The following is a 19934-nucleotide window of genomic DNA, read 5'->3' on the forward strand; positions in this document are numbered from 1 at the left end:
ATTTTTTATAAAATTTCGGCAGCATCTCCTCTAAAACTCGGACTTTGCCACCCTTTTCGGGTCCAAACCTGCTTCCTTTTCAATTCAACATATCCTTCCTCATTATCATAACAATCTCCACAAAAAATCTACCTCAGATCAACAATTAAACTCATACAATATTCAAATCCAACAACCAAAATTCAACTAAGAGTCATAGTTCACAAATCCTAGGCTTTTAACACAAAATACCTCAAATCAATAATTCACCGAATCATTAATTAATCAACAAGCACCAAACCAACCATGTTCATCAACAATAACATTCAACTATAATTCTCTCCAAATTAACATAACAACATTCACCATCCAAAATTAATAACTAATTATCCAATAAACTTCAACCAATTATATTCATCGACAAATTACTAAATATTAAACATACACCTGCATTCCAACTTATCCTATGGTCATCTAGCCTAAGTTTTCACAGAACATTATATATTAAATGCAAGAAACTTAAACCATACCTTAGCCAATTTCCACGTAACGACCAAAGCTATTTATTCAAAACCAAGACAGCCCCTCAAAACTTAACTAATCCGCTTCCTCTAAGTTCCAGTATTCACAATTTCAATCTCCAATTATTTATTCACAACCTAATACACATTCATAACACATATATATAATTTAATACTCAAAGCTCAAATTCAATAAAATTTAAATAGAATTATCGTATCCTCACCTTACCCAAGCTTCACATAAGCAAGAGTAAACGTTTTCCTCAAGCTAATTGGATCCTAAAACATCATAAATCAAGGAAATTCAACATTCCCACTTCAAATTCGAAAATTGGGGGAAGATGAAGCTGAGAGTGATTAAACAAGTTACCAATGAAATTGTTCCGGTAGAAATGTAGAGCTCAATGCGGTGGACGCGTGGCCGCAAACGGTGCGGCAATCGGAGCTCGGACGGAGAAGTTACGGGGGTTGGAATGTTACCGTAAGGGTTCGGGAGTGTTTTTCTCCTCCCTGGGCATTTTCACGCTGCAGCTGGTGAAATGGAGAAGAAGGGCTTTCGGGCTCATTAAAAGTGTGGGTCCGGTTGGACCGACAGCCCGGTTCGGGCCCGGTTCAACCGGTTCGGCCCGTTCGGTCCAATTTTGGACCGTTTTTTTCGAAATTGGTGTCAAAATTCTCGTTTCGATGAGCTCTATCCTAATTTAATATAATATTCACATTTCTAATCCTCCTTATTAAAAACTAATTTATTAACTAATTTAACCGGGGTTTACAAAATGTATTTCGCCCGCTAATCAGCGACTTGAAATCAGCGAATGAAGTGTGTCAGTTGTTAAACGGTCGCAAATTTCTCGCTACTTAGGTCCTATGTGCTCAATATCCATATTTTCATTTTAGCGACTAATTAGCAAGGAACACTTCCCTAGCTGAATGATTTATCATTACGACGAGTTAGCGACGGCTATTTTTCCGTCGCTAACCTAATTTGAATTTTACAATATTATGTGACAAATTGGCGAGAAATTAGTTGCTCACTAAAAAAAAAACTTTTGGTGATAAATTAGCTAGAAAATTGTCCATCGCAAAATGCATTTCAAGTCTTTGTGACGGATTAGCTAGGAACATTGTTCCTCACTAATTAGCCTTTTCGTATAAAGTTTATTTAGCGACGAACTAGTGTGTGAATTGTTTTTCGCTAATTGTCTATTAAACACTTGCGACGAAATAGTGACAATAATATCCCTCGCTACTTTACTTTTATTCGATTGAACCCCTAAGTGACTGATTTGCTTGAACATTGTCACTCGCTAATTAATTTGTGAGAAATTAGCGAGAAAATTTCCCCCGCTCTTTTTTTAGCTACAAAAGTCAATTTGCGAGAAACAAACTTACTCGTGAATCTCTCGCTAATTGGTCGCTTTTCTCAAGTTCGGATATTTTGTGACCGCTTTTAATTTTGTCGATAGTGCGTCACTAATTCCTCGCAAGTTAGTGATGGATTAGTGACAAAAAATATTTCTCGCAAAAATTCGTCGCTAATATGTCAAATTCTTGTAGTGCAAAGTAAATCTCAAATGCAAAGAGAAGATTTTACTTTTTCATCAAGGACAACCATCTCAATAGGTGCCTTCATCCCAGATTTTGCAAATTGAGAAACGGTTCAAAGTCTAATGACACGTACTTTGAGCTTCCACACTTTATGCGCTGGACCAGCATTGATACACTTGATGAGATCATACCTAAAAATCAAGAACCTCATATTTAGTGAAAGATAAAAAAAATATTGTGAAACAATCTACATGGCACATGAACTCACCTAGCTGCCATTGCTACTTGTCACTACAAAATTACTCAAATATTATGAATTTCAGTATAGATAAAGAGTAAGTGTGGTGATCACCTATGCTATACTTATAGAGAGTCACATCACTGTTCAGCCCCAGTATTGGTAAGGATTGCTAGAATCTTTACGTTTCTATCAAAATCCAACTAAGAAAAAAAAAACGTAAAGTTTTTGGACTGTTCAGGATTAAAAAATCTGAATCATATCAATAATAATAGAGATTTATTACCTGTGAATTTCGCTATCTTAATTCAATGGTGATTAATGTTATACTTTTTTCTCTAAAGTAACAATATAACTTTAGAAAAGGCAAATCCATATTAATTAATGCTGAGTAGATATTGACATTACTTAGTTGTTATTAGTTATTAGTGTATATTTTGAGTAACTTTAGTTTTTTTTAAATATTTAATTAAAAATAATAATTATTATTAATTATTTAGTTTATATTTTTAGTTGCATCTAGTTTTAATTAGTAATTTTATTTTATTTAAAAAAGATAATATTATTAAATATTAGCATACATTACTAAATTTAGTTTTATTTTAAATATTTATAAAAAAACAGAATTATTATTAATGGATAGTATATATTTTAGTAATTTATCTTTAATTTTAAATAATTATTTTAAAAACAGCATTATTATTAATTAATTAATTGCATATATTGTTACTAATTTTAGATTTATTTTAAATAGTTATTAAAATAATAGTTTTAGTATTAATTATTATTATTTGTTTAGTAAATTTAGTTTTATTTTAAATATTATAAAAGATTAATTTCTAGTAAAAATAGAGATTTTTTATCTAAATTAATTAAATATATTATTTAATAAAATCCAAAACATACAGAATATTTATTGATATACACAATTTCACACATCTCAAGTATTGTAATCCAAGAAATATTAAACACATATTTCAAATACTCAATCATTGGGATATAATTTAACAAAATCTAAATGTATCTTGGATGCTCTCAGAATATGGTACAACTGCGAAGTTGTACATAAACTAAATACTTAATATCTGAGATATAGGCTCGTTGAGTTTAATGTTAGTGTAGCCGATATACTATATTATTATAACAATTTACTTACAATATTACGTATTCGTATTATTCTACTCGTATGGTTAATTAAATATTCTATTTAAAAATATAATTTGTAAGTATAAAAATATAATTTTTTTAAAATAATAAAAGATATTAATAATTTTATTTGGATCGATTTAAGAAATAAAAATCAATATATTTTGTTACTACTATCAATATATTGGTGGTTTCAAATCACTAGTTTCAAACAAGGTTTTGAAAATGGAATTAGTCATTGAACTGTTTTAGTTAATGGTTTATTGGTTTAATCGATTCAACTAAAAAACTATTTTATAATAAAATAATAAATAAAATATAAATAAACACATTAAAATATAATTATAGTCTAAAATAAACTTTAAAATATCATCCAAATTAAAGTATTACATAAACCACAATGTTATAATTTCATCCAAATACAAATTCAAAAGTTAAATAACAAAAGAAACAACCAAACATAAAATGGCAATATCAAAGTTTGTCATTAATCATTAAAATCCGTCAAAACTTGCTGTAAATTTGCTTCGTTGAGACCGTTGTCACCTTTATTTCTACCACTTAGACTAAAACAATCAAGTGATGTAGCGTAAAATGTACTACTACTTTCACTACCACTGCTACTTTTTTTGAAAATCGGTATCAATATCATCTAAGAAAATATACAACACGTTATTAATAAATTAAAAATTAAAATTATTCTAATAAATTATCAAAAAATAAACTATAATGCTCACGTAGTAAGTCCTCAATATTACTAAAAAGATTAGACTTTTTCTCAACAACCTCTTCAATCATAAAAAAATCAACCAAATTAATACTTTCATAATCAATTATATCATATTGTACCTGTTGCCTTTTTTTTGTCTTTTCTTAATAAATTAAATACAATATATGAAAAATAGTATAACATATTAAATACAAAAAATCCAATGATATGAAATAAAAGTATGAAACATATATTACTTGGATTTAAGATGCAAATTATATGTAACAAACACAATATTATTTAGCCTCTCATGCTTCAATCTATCCCTTCTTTTCATATGAATCTGATAAAAAAGACTCCAATTCCTTTCACATCTCAAAAAAGCATATGTTTGACTAAGAATGTGAATTGTCATATTTTGTAAACATGAAACAGAATCGCCAAACAGCCTCCACCATTCATCTATAAGTTACAAATCCATAACAATACTATTAATTATCAGATTAAGAAAATGAAAGTATAAAATAAGTTACTAATAAATAGATATTCTTATTGGGTTGAAATTTTTTGCAGCTCGAATAACTTCTGGCTTATCAAAATTTTTCTTTCTATCTCTATATAAGTGTATTTCCTTTATTGCCTCAACTGAATATAAAATATTAACCTTGTAATGTAATGTAATAAGATCAAGTAAACATTGCATGACATTAGGCACTTCTTTATAATTTTCATAAAAAAAAGAAAGTAGAATTCAAGAAATAAGTCGTTGCATGAAGTTTTTTTTAAATGTTTGTCCCATCTTGAGTTGGTAATCTCTATGTAAGGATGATATACAGTTTTATTCTACTTGAACATTTCTTTGATTGCATTTTCTACCCTCATTATACCTTCATAGACATATCCCAGTGATGGTACTCCTTCCTAATTTATAACCAATAAAGTATGCATCCACAACTAATGGTTGCAAATCCTTTTTGTGTTCAAAGATACTCTTTAATGTGATGAAGACAATGATAAAATGAGTTAGTACTTAAATCAACAATCTCCTTTCAATTAGTTCTTTATCTTAGCCAAGACAAGAACACCATATGATTATACACAAATATTGTAATCTTCAAAACACGTGATGAAAGGTTAGAAATATGTGACATACTATTTATATCTTTAAGAATAAAATTCAACCAATGAGCAACAGAAGGTGACCAGTGGATATTCTCAAATTTCTTATTGATAAGCTTAACAGCTGCAACATAATTCGCCGCATTATCAGTTATTACATGTACAATATTATCAAGCCTAATCCATTCAATCACCTTCGAAAATAAGTGACACAAGTTTGAAGCATTTTTTTACCACATTTGAAGAATTTACAGATTTCACAAAGCACAATCCTTTTAAACAATAAACAAAAAAATCAATGTTATTTGCCTTTGATCTGTCTAACCATTAGCCATGAGGGTGCATCTAGTTTTTTTCTAAGCACTCCTATAGCTATTAACAACCATTTGGAATTCTCTTTTGAGATTGGCTAACAAGTGAACCCTCAACCTATCATAAGAAGGACCTCTATAACTAGGTCCAATGCCAGTAACACCAACCAATATATCTTAAAAAAATGGTGATATAACTGCATTAAAAGGAATTCTACAATCCAAAAACCATCTAGCCACTCGCTTATCAACCTCATGAAGCACCTTTGTTTTGAAAATACACTTTTTAGACTTGGTTAACCTCCTGAAGTTGATCTTGGTGCAAACATAAGAGGAGTAATGATTTTTTCTTTTGTTTTGGGTCGCCTCCAACTACTTGCTTAGAGGGTAACTGACTTGGAGTTTGTTGTTTTTCTTGCACTATTACTTCATCAATTGCATCCTCAATCTCATTACCACCCTCTTCATTAAAGCTTACTTTTCTTTTACTAGTTTTATTTTTTTGAATTTCTTTAAATAAATCTTTCATTGGTTTTTTTACGTCATAAGGAACCTTAGGATATTTTTTAATATCTTCACCTATTTTTGTCAAATACTTTTTCATTATGTTAATTCACCCTCCTCCAAAAGCACTCCAACAAAACAAGCTTTGGTAATGTAACTTTTCATTTATTACTTGTAAAGTAATGTATCTCCAAGTTGGATCTATCTTTCTTCAAATATTAGAAGTTTGTGATTGACTATCGTTAGAATCATGATGATTTAAAGCTTCATTTGAACCAACATAATTTGAAGTGGAATTATTCTTTATATTATTATTCCTAGATGCTTCTTGATTAATGCTGTCATCTATACCTAAAAGTTACTAGCAGTCTAATAACAGTCTTAGAGCAACCCAATAATCTCAACATAGATACAGTGATACATAATAAAAAAATTTAACAATAGTTCCATAACAAAATAAAAGGAAATCACTGTAAAAATTAAAAAGCAAAATAGAAATCAGAGACAATAGAACCACATCATATCAGAATCAAGATTCAAGAACATCATCGACAATCCTAAACCACAATAATGACTAATGACACTAATAATTGAAGAAGAAAAAAAAATCACATATTAATAATCCTAAACCAATTAAAATAATAATTACAGTAAAAATACCTCACAGAGCACAAAGAACAAAGAGCACAACGGAAGACTGGACGTGACTAAACTGGAGAAGAGGTGGCTCAAACTGCCGCAAAACTAGAACCGAGGAGGATGATGCGCAACGAAACTGGATTAGAAGAGGGTGAAGTGTGGCAAAATAGGAGCAGAGAAGGGTTGGAGTGTAATGGAATAGAGCCAGCGCGTCGAGATAGCGGATGCATGATGGAGGAACGACGCGAGACAAGTTGTAATGGCGATGAAGGCTTCGAGCAGTAGCGGAGACGACCGTAGTAGGAAAGGAAGCTTCGAGCAGTTGCAATGGCAGCAGTGACATAGATGTGGCTAGACGGAGCAAGTGAGGGAGTCAGGAAAGAGCTCAAAGGGGAGATGCTGCTGCCTGGTAGTGTACTTAGTTGCTCACTCAAGAAAGGGGATTAGGGTCCTGACCTTCTGGGACCTAGGTGTGAGTTAGTGGGTTACAGATTATTATTATTATTATTATTATTATTATTATTATTATTATTATTATTATTATTATTATTATTATTATTATTAAAGAATGAAACAGCTCCGTTTTCATCCAGGATGCGAAAATCAGCTGGGTCCCGATTTGGTTCGACCAAACAGTTTCTGGTCGGTTTGACGGTCCAATTCCAGTTTTTAAAATAGATGGTTATGATTTTTGATCGAACCGCAATTTTCATCGGTTCATAGTTCGATTGATTCGACTAGTTGATTTGAACTAGTTTTCAGAACCTTAGTTTCAAATTAGTGAGAAAATACAATTTACGTAAATTTTGAAAAAATAACAACAACTCAAATAACCTCGTTACAATTTTTTTCCTTTCCATAAATTTTAAATTTAAATAGATTCAACTCAAACACAATAATTTAAATTACACTAGATTCAAAAATAATTTAAAAATTGATATTTTTGAATAAAATTTAATTAAATTAATAAATAAAAATTAAATAAATATTATTTAAATCGTACAAATTATACCAATTTTACGAAAACAAATCTAATTTGATCTAAAAAAAATTTTAAGATGTTAAAATTAGTGCACAGTTAAAATTTAAATTGATTTAGTATCAATCTAATTTTCAATAATCCACTATTAACCTTGGAAACTTCAGTAAAAAATAACAGGCTTTGGGATTAAAATAATTCATAAGTAATAATAGGTAGAAATTACAGATAAATTGATCTAATTCGATCTAAATAGTAATAAATTATATCAATTTTTATTTTATAAATTGATCTTAATCATGTGATAAATATCTTTTTTATTTTGAGATTAAATTTTTTATGCCTACGAATACTATATTGACATATCAAGAGATTTCGCTCATATCTTGGATCATTTTAAAATTTAAAATTGTTAATTTTTAATTTAAAATTTAATTCATTAATTTTTTTAAATCGAATATTTAATTAACCATACGAGCGGCATAATATGAGTATATAATATTGTATTTAAATCATTACAATAACACATGTATTCCGAATACACTGTCATCAAACTCATTAGATATTGAGTACTTGGTTTATGCGCAACTTCAACTATATCCCGGGTGCGTCTAAGATACACTACGTTATTGTTGAATCATATCGTACCTGCAATATATATTTAATGTGCATTGGATCACAATACCCGAAATGCGTAAAGCTGCTTATATCAATAAATATTTTGTGTGTTACGGATTTCGATAAATAATATATTTAATTAATTTAAATTAAAAAATTTTGGTAAAAAAATAGAATTATTACTAATTGTTAGTATAGAGTTTAGAAAAAAAGAAAGATAAAAAAAGTGACATCTCACATCCAGACATTATAAGAAAAGATCTATTCTTCAATAAAAGATCTCTGATTTTGTATTGTCCCAAATACATACCCTTTAAGTCATATTTATAATCATTTCATTTCTTTCCAATTGATCTTTTTACAAATTCCTCACCACGTATTGGGATAGAAAACTTCTTCTACAAAATATTCAAAAAATTTCTTAATGAATCAAACAAAATTAAATTAAATTAGAATCCATTAAGAATAATAAATTCTTACCTCACAATTTTCAGCAACTTATTTTTTTTCTCTTTATCATAACATCACCAATCATCTATGTTTAAAGGCATTATCAAAAGGGTTCTAGCTATAATACCAAGAAAACTATCAAGTTTTATGCCTTCTTTTCTTATAGCTTGGTTGCGCTATTAAATTGCACATCAATTGTCTTTTTACGAGGCATGTTCTAAATTTTTTTTCAATAATGTAGGTCCTCAAACTCTCTTTGTCTCTGGATAACCTAACAAAAAATACAATTATTCAGTAAAAAAATAAAAATATAATAATATCGTATTTAAAGCAATAATAATATCACCTAATTCTTCGTCTTGCTCATAATTTATACTATTAAAAATATTGAGAGTTTGAGACCAATCTTCATCATTCACTAGTTGCTCCATAAGAAGGCAGCACTTTATCTGCATAATTTTTCTCTTCAACAAATCTGACACAACTCTTTTTAGGTACTCTTAAATCTGTAACTGAGATAGCACTCTCAAGATTATTATCCTTAATAAGTTTGTGTCTTTTGCTTGCCATTGAATCACTCATTTCTTGCAATCTCTTTCTCTTCTTTTTTCTACTGGTGTAGCCCTTTTTTTCCCAAGTCCTTGTAGCTTCTCCATCAATTTCATGCATTCTCTTTCTCATTTTATATTTTTCCTTCTTTTTATTTGACTTTAAATTATTTATCAAATTATTTCCTTCAATATTTGAATTTTTATGTTTGTTCTTTGATGCATTCACATCCTATAAAGTCAATAGAATTTAAAATATAAAAACTATAAATGTAACAGTATAAAAATCATAAATGTAACCAATCTTAAGACATAAAAGATCTTTCAAACTCAAAGGTCAAAATTCAAAATATCAAAGTAAGTAAGAGCTATATATAATTTTACTTGCTTTTCCATACATGTACCAACACCTCTCCAAACGAGCATGTGCGAAAAAATACAAGTCACTTGGTACACCTCTCTAAATTCAAGTCACCTATAGAACCTCACCAACTATACATAAAAAATATAAAATATAAAATTAATAAATAAAATAAAAAAATTACAGAAAATAAAGAATGCAAAATGTAAGAGTTTTTAAAATATTACCTAACTTATTCAGAATTGTCATCAGTTTGATTTGGTAAATGTCCATGATCAATTACTATACCATTAACCCCACTTCTAATCCTATCATTATTCCTATCCTCTAAGTGACGAATTTCCTCTAACAAAGTTAAGTCACCATTATCATTTTGCATTAATTGCTCAAACTGCATGATTTTCTTTTCTCCCATATTATATATGTCTCAAGGAGTAATTAGCCTAGGATAAACCATTCATGATCATGAGGATCTTTCACAAATATCACTTTGTTGAGCTTGATTTGCAAATATAAAAGGTTCATCACTCTCTTGATTACCGGTATGTATTAAATGTGAAAAGTTTACTAGTGTGAAACTCAAGTCATCTTTCTTAACTCCTCTACCTTTAGTTATGTCAACCCAGTCACATTTAAATAAGACAACCTTAAATTCTTCAAAGTAATTTAACTCTATAATATCAGTCAATCTTCCATAATAATTGATATTTCTCGACTTGAGAGCATTGCCACTTGCACTTGCATAGCTAATTACCTTTGAGACAACCATGACACCAAAATTTTATGTTGCCTTACACTCTTCATTCTTCTTTTCGAAATCGATACCCATTGTTCAAATCAGAACCTTTGAATCATCTTGCAATATAACTTGGACCTCGTGAAAGGATTCTTATATCACTTTTGGGTACCAAATGCGAGATTCAACTTGTTAATCTAACCAAAAAATAATATACAAGCTATAAACTTTTGATAAAGTAACATGATATTAACAAAAAAATAATAATTAAATCCTTTACTTACTTCATCCTTGAACCATTCATGAAATGAATTAAAATGCAAACGATCAAGTTGATGTGAAAAAAGGCGACGCTTGCGATATGTTCTCTTGATCTCACTAATATGTTCACTGTACATGTAACCCATATATATGTCACTAATAGTGTTATATATGGTAAACAATAAAGAGTGCTAGATGATCACTCACTTTCTATAATCTTCAACCACTTTAAAATCAATTGAACAACACATATCGATGGATTTGCAATCATGTTTCTCAATAGAAGGAAAAAAGCATCCTTCTTGATCAACCTCATGCTCAATCTCCATTTTATTTTCTGTTGACCAGTAAGATCTTGAATCCCCACCTTTCATATATAATGAGCAAAATGCCAAACCCTCGTTTAAAATATATCCTTCTGTTATAGAATTTTTTGGACATGCTTAATTTTGAACATATGATTTTAAAGTGCTTAAGTACTTATAACATAAGTTAATGTTATTCTAATATATATGAAAATGGACTGAACCTGCAATTTAAATATAGTATATATAATTATTCGCACCTTTCTATTGGATACATCCAGCGATAATGGACTGGACCTATAATTTTAGCTTCAGTTGCTAAATGAATAACCAAATGTACCATAACTGTGAAAAATGTTGGGAGAAAGAGCTTCTCCATGTCACACAATATTAAGGCAATTTTCTCCTCAAGTGGTGTTAATTTTTCCACTTCAAGATTTTTACTGCATACTCCTCGAAAGAATGTGCACAATTCGATCAAAATAGAGCTCATCTTTTTATCTATTGTTCCTCGTAAAGCAAGTAGAAGTTTTTGCATTATAACATGGAAATCATGATATTTTTGCCTTGATATTTTTTGTTTTCGAATGCAACGAGAGACGTTAGATGCATAGTCATGTGGAAGCTTAACATTTTCTAGTACTTCATAAAACAACTTCTTTTCAACGGAAGACATTGAGAAATAAGAATGAGGAAGAAACGTCTTTTCATTAGCTCGTTGTTGAGGCCATAAGCTATGTCTTATATTCATCTCTTTTAAGTTCAACCGAGCCTTCAAGTTATCTTTCGACTTTTTACTAAGACCTAACAATGTATATATCAAGTTATCACACACATTTTTTTCTATGTGCATCACGTCAAGGTTATGTCACACCAAATTTGTTTTCCAATAAGGGAGATTGAAAAAAATGCTCCTCTTTCTCCATGTATTTTTTATCACCCCACTAACATCTTCACCAAGCTTATCATGGAAAAAATGTATGCCTCTAGTTTGTTCCAAAACTGATGACCCTGATATTGGATTAGGCGCAACTCTTGATTCTTTAGTCCCATCGAAAGATCTTGAATCATTTTGATATTTATGATTAGACTTCAAGAAGCGTCGATGACCAAGGTAGCAATACTTTTGACTTTTTGTGAGTCTTATAGAATGAGTGTTTATATTGCAAGGTCAAGCAAATTCACCATAAGTGCACCAACCAATTAAGTTACCATATGTTGGAAAATTATTTATTATCCACATGAGTGCTACTTTCGTATTAAATGTCTTCTTATCAAAGGTATCATAGGTTTCCATCCCAACATCCTGTAATTCACGTAACTTTTCTATCAAAGATTTTAAGAAAACATCAAATATTATTTCTAGGCGTTGTTGGTCCAAGAATGAGTAACGACAAAATAAAAAACTCTTGCTTCATGCACAACCATGGTGGAAGGTTATATGGCATTAAAATTACTGGCCATGTGCTATATTTACTTTGCATTTTACTATATGGATTAAATTCATTAGCAGCTAATCCTAAACAAACATTGCGAGGATCTTTAGAAAATTCTTCATGAGAATTTTCTAAACTTTTCCACGCTTCAGAATTTGCAGGATGTCGCAAAGTTTCATCTTTATTGCGTTCGCCATGATGCCATCTCATCAATTTAGAAGTTCTTGAAGACATAAATAGTCTCTGCAACCTTGGCTTAAGGGAAAAATACCTTAGAACCTTAGCAGGAATTTTTTCTTATTGTTTTTTCACCTAGAAGCTCCACAAACTAAGCATTCGTTGATGTTCTTATTAGCCAATTCATTCCTAAAGGCATACAATCGTTGGGACAAGCATGGATCATTTCATACTTCAAGCTCAAGCCCTTAATAATCTTTTTAGTATTATAATAAGAACTATGTAACTTCTCTCCATCGGGTAATACTTCCTTTAATAATCTTAACAACACATTAAAAGACTTATTGCTCCATTTGAATAATTGCTTTAGATGGTAAAGTTGTAATAGAAAAGAAAGATTGTTAAATTTCTTGCATGCAGGATATAATTCTTCATCTGCATCTTTTAGTAACTTGTCAAACATTTTCATTTCTGGATGAGATTCATTTCTTGACGCATGTCTGGCTCTAAAATTTGGCTCATCATCACCACTTTCTGAAGGGTAATTATTTATGCTCTGGGTAAAGCCATTATAAACATCCTCTATCATTTTTTACCATATCATCACCCCTAAAAATTGCTTTTATACAATTAGTTTCTCCAATAGGAATATGTGAGTTTAATAATTTTCCATGACAAAATCAAGTTTCATATGATGGCATAATACCATTAACCACAAGGTGACCATATGCCATTGTCTGATTCACTAAATAGTTTAATACACATTTCTTGCAAGGATGAACAATTGATTCTTTAGTACTATAACGAAAGGCATAGTCTAAAAACTTTTCTAATCCCTCTAGATACTCTTCACTAATTCTATCACATTGCATCTATCTTCTATTTCTAGAATTGTCCATGATCCTTCAATAGATATTTTATATCCTAATTAAAATAAATAAATTAAAAATATATAAGCATCAAACATCAAAGACTAGGAAATAAGGTAACCAATTCTAACATAGGCAAATAGAAAAGTTAGTTAATTATCACTGACCTTAAAATTGGCAAAAATCTGAATTATGACTACTCAACTTTGACATAAGCTGTAGGTACAATAGCTGGTTTTTCTTTTTAATTAAGCTAGGGATTTCATCTCTTTTCTTTCTTTTTCTTTTACTCTTCAATCTGCAGAGTGTATATTAAAAATAATTATTGGTTTGTTTTGAATTCTAATGTGTATTTTGTTGCAACACTAAGTTTTAGAATTGATAAAGAAAAATAGTACATATATCTAAATGGAATGATATGGTATGAATGATGCGTGATGTGATGATTTATATCTAAATACATATTACATATACATATACATATCAATATATAAATGGTAAGTGAATGAGAAAGACAAGATAAAAATGGAGTGAATACTTTACTGAATAGAGAGAGGGTTTGGATCTTCTTAGTGGAATCAAAATCTAAATTTCCAGCAAGTGTTTTAAGTTCCTCAATGGATCCAATGAAAGAATTAGATAAATAGAACAAGTGGAAGTTGCTAAGGAGAAAATATTATAAAATATATGCACGCATCAACACATAAGAAAAGTATGTATATTTATAATAACAATATGGTACACTTTTGAGTCAATATGATGGCTTTTCTTTTTGTGTTGACTATAACAGTTGCATTATTTTTATGTTCTCCAATTTTTATTTAGGAAAAAACAAGACTAGTAGTGGTATATGAGAAATTGCCCACTCATAAACCATAATCATAAAGCTAACAATTTTTCGAAGCACGCATCTATCTTGACCTTACCAAATTCATACATATTTGAGAAGAATTTCGTATTACATAATGCTATTTAATAATGTAATAAGGACTAGTTAGAATCTAATTGATATGAATTTGTGCTATGGTAATAAATTGGCACTTTGCCAAAGAATAGTAAAGTGACATAATTCATAGTGCAAATTAATGAAATTTATTTAGTCAGTACGAGATGAAATATTATATATCACCTAGAAAGTTATGATCATGTCTCTTAATTGAACAAAGAATGAAGGATATGTCTATTTTCCGATTTTCAATTTGCAGAAAGAAATTTATAGAGCTATTTATCATAGAAAGTATATAGAATCATGACTAAATAAATATATTATTTACTATTTTTTATTTTTTTCTATAGGAAAGAAAAAAAAGAAACCACACAATTAGAATTAAGGAACATGCATGAACCTTTTATGAGCTAGGTATTATTTTTTCCTTTTCCAAGAAAAAAGGAAAAAACAACAGGAAAAAAGTCCCAAACAATTTGCCCCATTGGACTGAGAAAAATCTAGCATGGAATATTATTAATCTAATTAGGAAGTAGGACAGGAAAGATGAAAAGTACTCAATTCGAAGCTAAGACCTCAAATGTAATAATGCAATACCAAAACTAAAGCAATGATAATTTAATTCCGCTCCTTCGATGAATAAAACCAAAATAAACACTTAATAAACAACTGATCCCAACTGAACACCTCAAAATACATCAGATCCAACAATGAAATAAAACATGCAATAAATAACCACGCTAATTATCAGAAATTGTAACTCAAAAGCAATACAAAAGGAATAATTATATTCAAGTAACAACATTTAGAAGCTAATAATAGTTGGAAGATCTCAAATATGTGCATGCACTTAAATGATTCTGATGAAGAATTCATGTTGTAGGGTTTAAAAAACTATGTAAACCTCATTGTACATATTACAATGAGTTAGGCACCAGAAAATCAATAGCAGATTAAGAGCAATAATTTGATCATAGATTAAAGTGGTGGCCAAATAGCAATCAAATTATGAACAACAAAATTGATTGACACAAGACATTAAAAAGAAAGAAAAAAACCACGTTAGTAACTCAAATAAAAAAGTCTTGTATCCCAGACAGGTATTGATTTAATTTACCTATCTATCTATCATCGTCTATGATAAATAATCTGAACTTATCATAGAAAAATGCTACAGACAAAACTATCATCATGAATACACCAAATTCAAACATCACAATATAGTGGTAGTGTATCTAAAACCACAAATTCAAACAATAATTATATTAATCAAAACACAATATTCAAGTAATTAAACAAATGCAGAGACACAAATGAAGAGAAATTATGAAATTATACTGAACTAATGAAGCAATTAAATACATTATCAATTTGAATAGTGAGAACAAAGAGAGTGTGCATTTTCACTTCAAATAAACACAGAGACAAAAATAAAATCATAGGCAAAAGTAAAATAAAAATAAAAAGAGATGGATCAAAGTAAAGAGATGGAGTTAATGAAGGGTAAATGTGACATCGGAAGCAATAAAGGTTGGCAACTATGATGGCGAGGGAAACAACGACTGTGACTGCGATGGCGAGGGTAACAATGACTGCAACGGCAACGGCAACACTGTTCGGTGTCTAGAGCAGCGACATAGATCTGAGTGGATCTAGCGCAGATTTGACATATATTTGAGGCAGAGCATTAAAACAGGAAGACAGATGCACGTGTAGGATGATAGGCGGCGATCGTCAGCGATGGCAAGGCCTGTGACGGCGGTGGTGGGTGGTTATCAGTGCAAAAAGTTGAGATGGAGTGAATTTTCAGAGAGTGGGTTATTGGAGACAAGGGTTCTCTCTTTCTTCGATGGGTTTGCAATTTAAGAAATTAAATAAAATATTATGATAAAATTTTAGTGGCAATTAAATAATTGTCAGTATTAATTAAAAAAAATTAAAACTAAAAAGTAAAATAAATAATAATTTAGTAGCAATAATAATTATTGTCATTATAATATATAATAATAGTGTCAAATATAAATTGCCACTAAAATTTGTTTTTAGATATATGTAAAATGTCTCCTAATGTTACTCTGTGGTACGACATTATTTAGTGACAAATTCGAAGTCACCATGAACTCGAAGTTTTTGCCGTTATTTTTCCAGTTTTTTAAGATTAAGAACTATAGTTGGAGTTCAACATGCCTTATACATATGTATCGTTCATTATCTCGGGCATCAATGTATGATTGCAAGAACATAGACGATCTTCTGGCGTTTCTCCTTATGTAGGCCTGGATATGTATGCCATCAATTGGCTCACGATAAGCAGTATCAGCTTAAGGTTGACCTGACCCATAAGTCGAAATAGAAGAGGATGCTCCAAGATGGCTCAAAACATGGAAAAAATTAATCTTAAATGAATTATTATACAATTTATCTAGTGTACTTGTGTAATATAATTTTGTACGCATTATGTTGTTTTATAGATGACTTTTATTGTTCTTTAATCTATGCGCAATGTGAACATTGAAATAAATTTTTCAAAAAACTACTTTTTTTTATCCACAAATGTTTAAAACGTTGACAAAACTACCTACAAAATAATTACATTAATACTGTACTCGTGAAAGATGAGATTTGTTTGACAAAATATTCAAACAATAAAATTTCCTTCAAAAAACCACCAAAATTTCCCAAACAACCCTTAATCTCTTCCCCTCACTTCAATTTCTAAAACTATACCATCCATTTTTACTCAAAGCTATAAATCTTAAAAATCTTTCATTTTCATCACCTTAATCAATTTTAACACCATAACAACCACCACAACACCGCCATCACCATTATCATCATTGTTAGTTGTCACCGAAGAAAAATAAAGAGAAGTCTTCAAGTAAAAAACATTTTCCCAATTTGCAGAAAGCATAAGAATATGCTGCTCCCTGGCCCATTAGTTGAATTTCCAAATTCAATAATGGAAAAATTGCTCCTTTAACTTAAAGAGGAAGCAAGGTCGAAGAATATGTTGCAAATCCAAAATTCTTGCTTTGATATGGTTCAAGCCAAAGAAGAAGGAGAAATCATATCCGCGATGACCGTATGTCCAACTGGAGCAACAAAATTCTTGCTTTGATGGGGTTGAAGCCATAAAAGAAAGAGAACAAGGAGCCATCATCTCTGCCACTTTACGTCCAAGCGGAGCAGATGCAACCCTCCAATGACGATGGTGATGATAGTATTGGCGGTGGTGGTGTGATTATTGTTGTTATGGTGCTGATGATGAAAGGTTATTAAAGATTAAATTTACGATCTGGCAAAAAATGGGACAGTAGTTTTAGAGATTGAAGATGATGGAAGAGGTAAAGAATAGTTTGGAAATTTTTTGTATTTTTTTAAAGGAGTCAAGGAAAATTTATTGTTTGGGTATTTTGGTTAACAAATCTCATTTTTCATGGGTACAACGTTGATTTCATTTTTTATGGGTAGTTTTATTAGCATTCTAAACATTTGTGGATACAAAAGATAGTTTTTTTCTTTTAGCAAAGCTGCATAACATGATTTAATACAACTAAGACAATTGAACTACATGACTATGAATACAACTAAACAAAAGGACTAAGAATACTGCTAAAACAACTAAAGCACTGAATATAAGACTAAATAAACGTTGTATATAATCGAAATGACAAATTTTCCTAATATAACAACAACAACAACAACACATCAACGACCACAATAATAATAATATTTACAATAATCATAACAACATTGCCTATATTGGCAAACTCAGAAAACTTTGGTGTATGCTGTTAGGAATAAGTAGTATGACCATAATCCAATCAATCACGTGTTAAATAATTTGTTATTGTTATTATATTAAAATGTTAATATAATAAGGTCCTTGATTAAATTTAGAGATTTATCATTGTGATAGTGATCACAATATTGAGAGATAAATCTTTTATAATTTAATCTAAATTGTTCTTGGTTATAGAATTATTAAAAAGGACATTAATAATTCGAAAAGATCAATATATATATATAATGGTCTTCATTGGATGAAGATTAATAGATCTCATTTATTAAATTATATATAAAGATGGTGCATATAGGGATATGCTCATTGAACTGGCTCACTCTGAGAATTCCTAATAGTTATAATTACCGCATATTTGTCAATAGGATATTCTCAAGATGAACATAGTAATAGAGTTTCCTTTGACCTGCGACTATCATTGTAATTAACAACGTATTTATTATACTTTGATTCCGGACACCTAATACCCCAGGGTGCTAGTTGAATGGATATTGGGTATGATTTAAATACTTGTAGAATTAATGATTAGTCAATAAGGAATCCGTCAACTCTCGGTAAAGAGTTTGAGCTCTATGATTATAATGAATGAGATGAATAAAACCTTGGCCAAGGGGATTGAGTGAATGAAGAAATGAGTTTCTTAGGTCATTCACAGTTCATTATAATAATGGTAACAAGTTAGAGTTTGACAATTAAACCATACTCTAAGTGTTAACCAAGAGCTGGAAAGATGGAAGGAATTACTTTGTTCTTCTAAGGTTCTTAGTAAAAATTATATTACTTCATACTATCGGGTCGTTGAGGAGTGTTGCTAGACGCCAACCTTAATTAGTAAATTTAGTATTGAACCTATGGGGTCACACACTAATGAGTGTTCTAATCTTTGCTGTAGAATTATTTAATTATTATTTTGATTTGATCAAATAAATAATTATTTTAATTCAGATGGAATATTATTATATTTAATATTACTATATTCTTTGCTAGCACCAAGAATATAATAATAATATGATAATTGAGAATATTAAATGAGATTTGAGAATAATTAGTTATTCTATTTCTGAATTTAAATTATAAATTTGGATGAGATCCAAATCGATTATGTTTTAAATTGTTATGATATGACTCATAAAATTTGAATGATTCAGATTTGAAATTTCAAGATATGATTTAAATTTGAATTGAGAATCAAATTTAAAATTAGTGACAAATCTTGTACTATATATATGTACGTCAAGAGTACAGGAAAGACACGAGAGAATAACAAGAGTTTTATTCCTTTATCTCTACACACATAAATGTATGTGAGCCTAATTCTTGGAGAAGAATTTTATGGCATGCAAAGAGTTGCAAGAGGTTTCTCAATTTAGATCAGATGTCCATTGGTCAAGGAGTTGACAGCAAAGGTTGGTCTCGGTGTGGATACGCATAGCGCCTTCGTACCATCGAAGGAGAAAGTGATTTTTACTAGCGTACATACAGGTATTTAGATCTGATTTACTGATCTATATATTATTGGAATAAAGTTTAAGCACAAAATAGATCTTTTAGGATTACCTTCTTTTCTTCCGCTGCGTGTTATGAATACATGGTAATCCTTCAGTGGTATCAGAGCTTTGGCTTTTTTGTGTTTAAATTTTTATTCCTATTTTCTTAAAGTTTATGAATTAATAGGATTAATTCAAATTATTTTTAAGCATGTGATGTATTTATATTCATTGAGATGGTTTTA

General features: G+C 30.0%; 1 long non-coding RNA gene across 1 annotated transcript; it reads right to left on the reverse strand.

The window, feature by feature from the left end:
- Window positions 1-6: 6 nt before the first annotated feature.
- LOC107459296 (uncharacterized) lies at window positions 7-1019 on the reverse strand. The gene is made up of 3 exons (XR_001586264.3): window positions 871-1019; window positions 725-779; window positions 7-638 (listed from the first exon to the last, which is right to left on the reverse strand). It is a non-coding gene; the product is annotated as an uncharacterized LOC107459296 (long non-coding RNA).
- Between the last annotated feature and the right edge of the window lie 18915 nt (window positions 1020-19934).

The sequence above is a fragment of the Arachis duranensis genome, chromosome 7, assembly GCF_000817695.3.
Source record: "Arachis duranensis cultivar V14167 chromosome 7, aradu.V14167.gnm2.J7QH, whole genome shotgun sequence".
Classification (NCBI taxonomy): Eukaryota; Viridiplantae; Streptophyta; class Magnoliopsida; order Fabales; family Fabaceae; genus Arachis; species Arachis duranensis.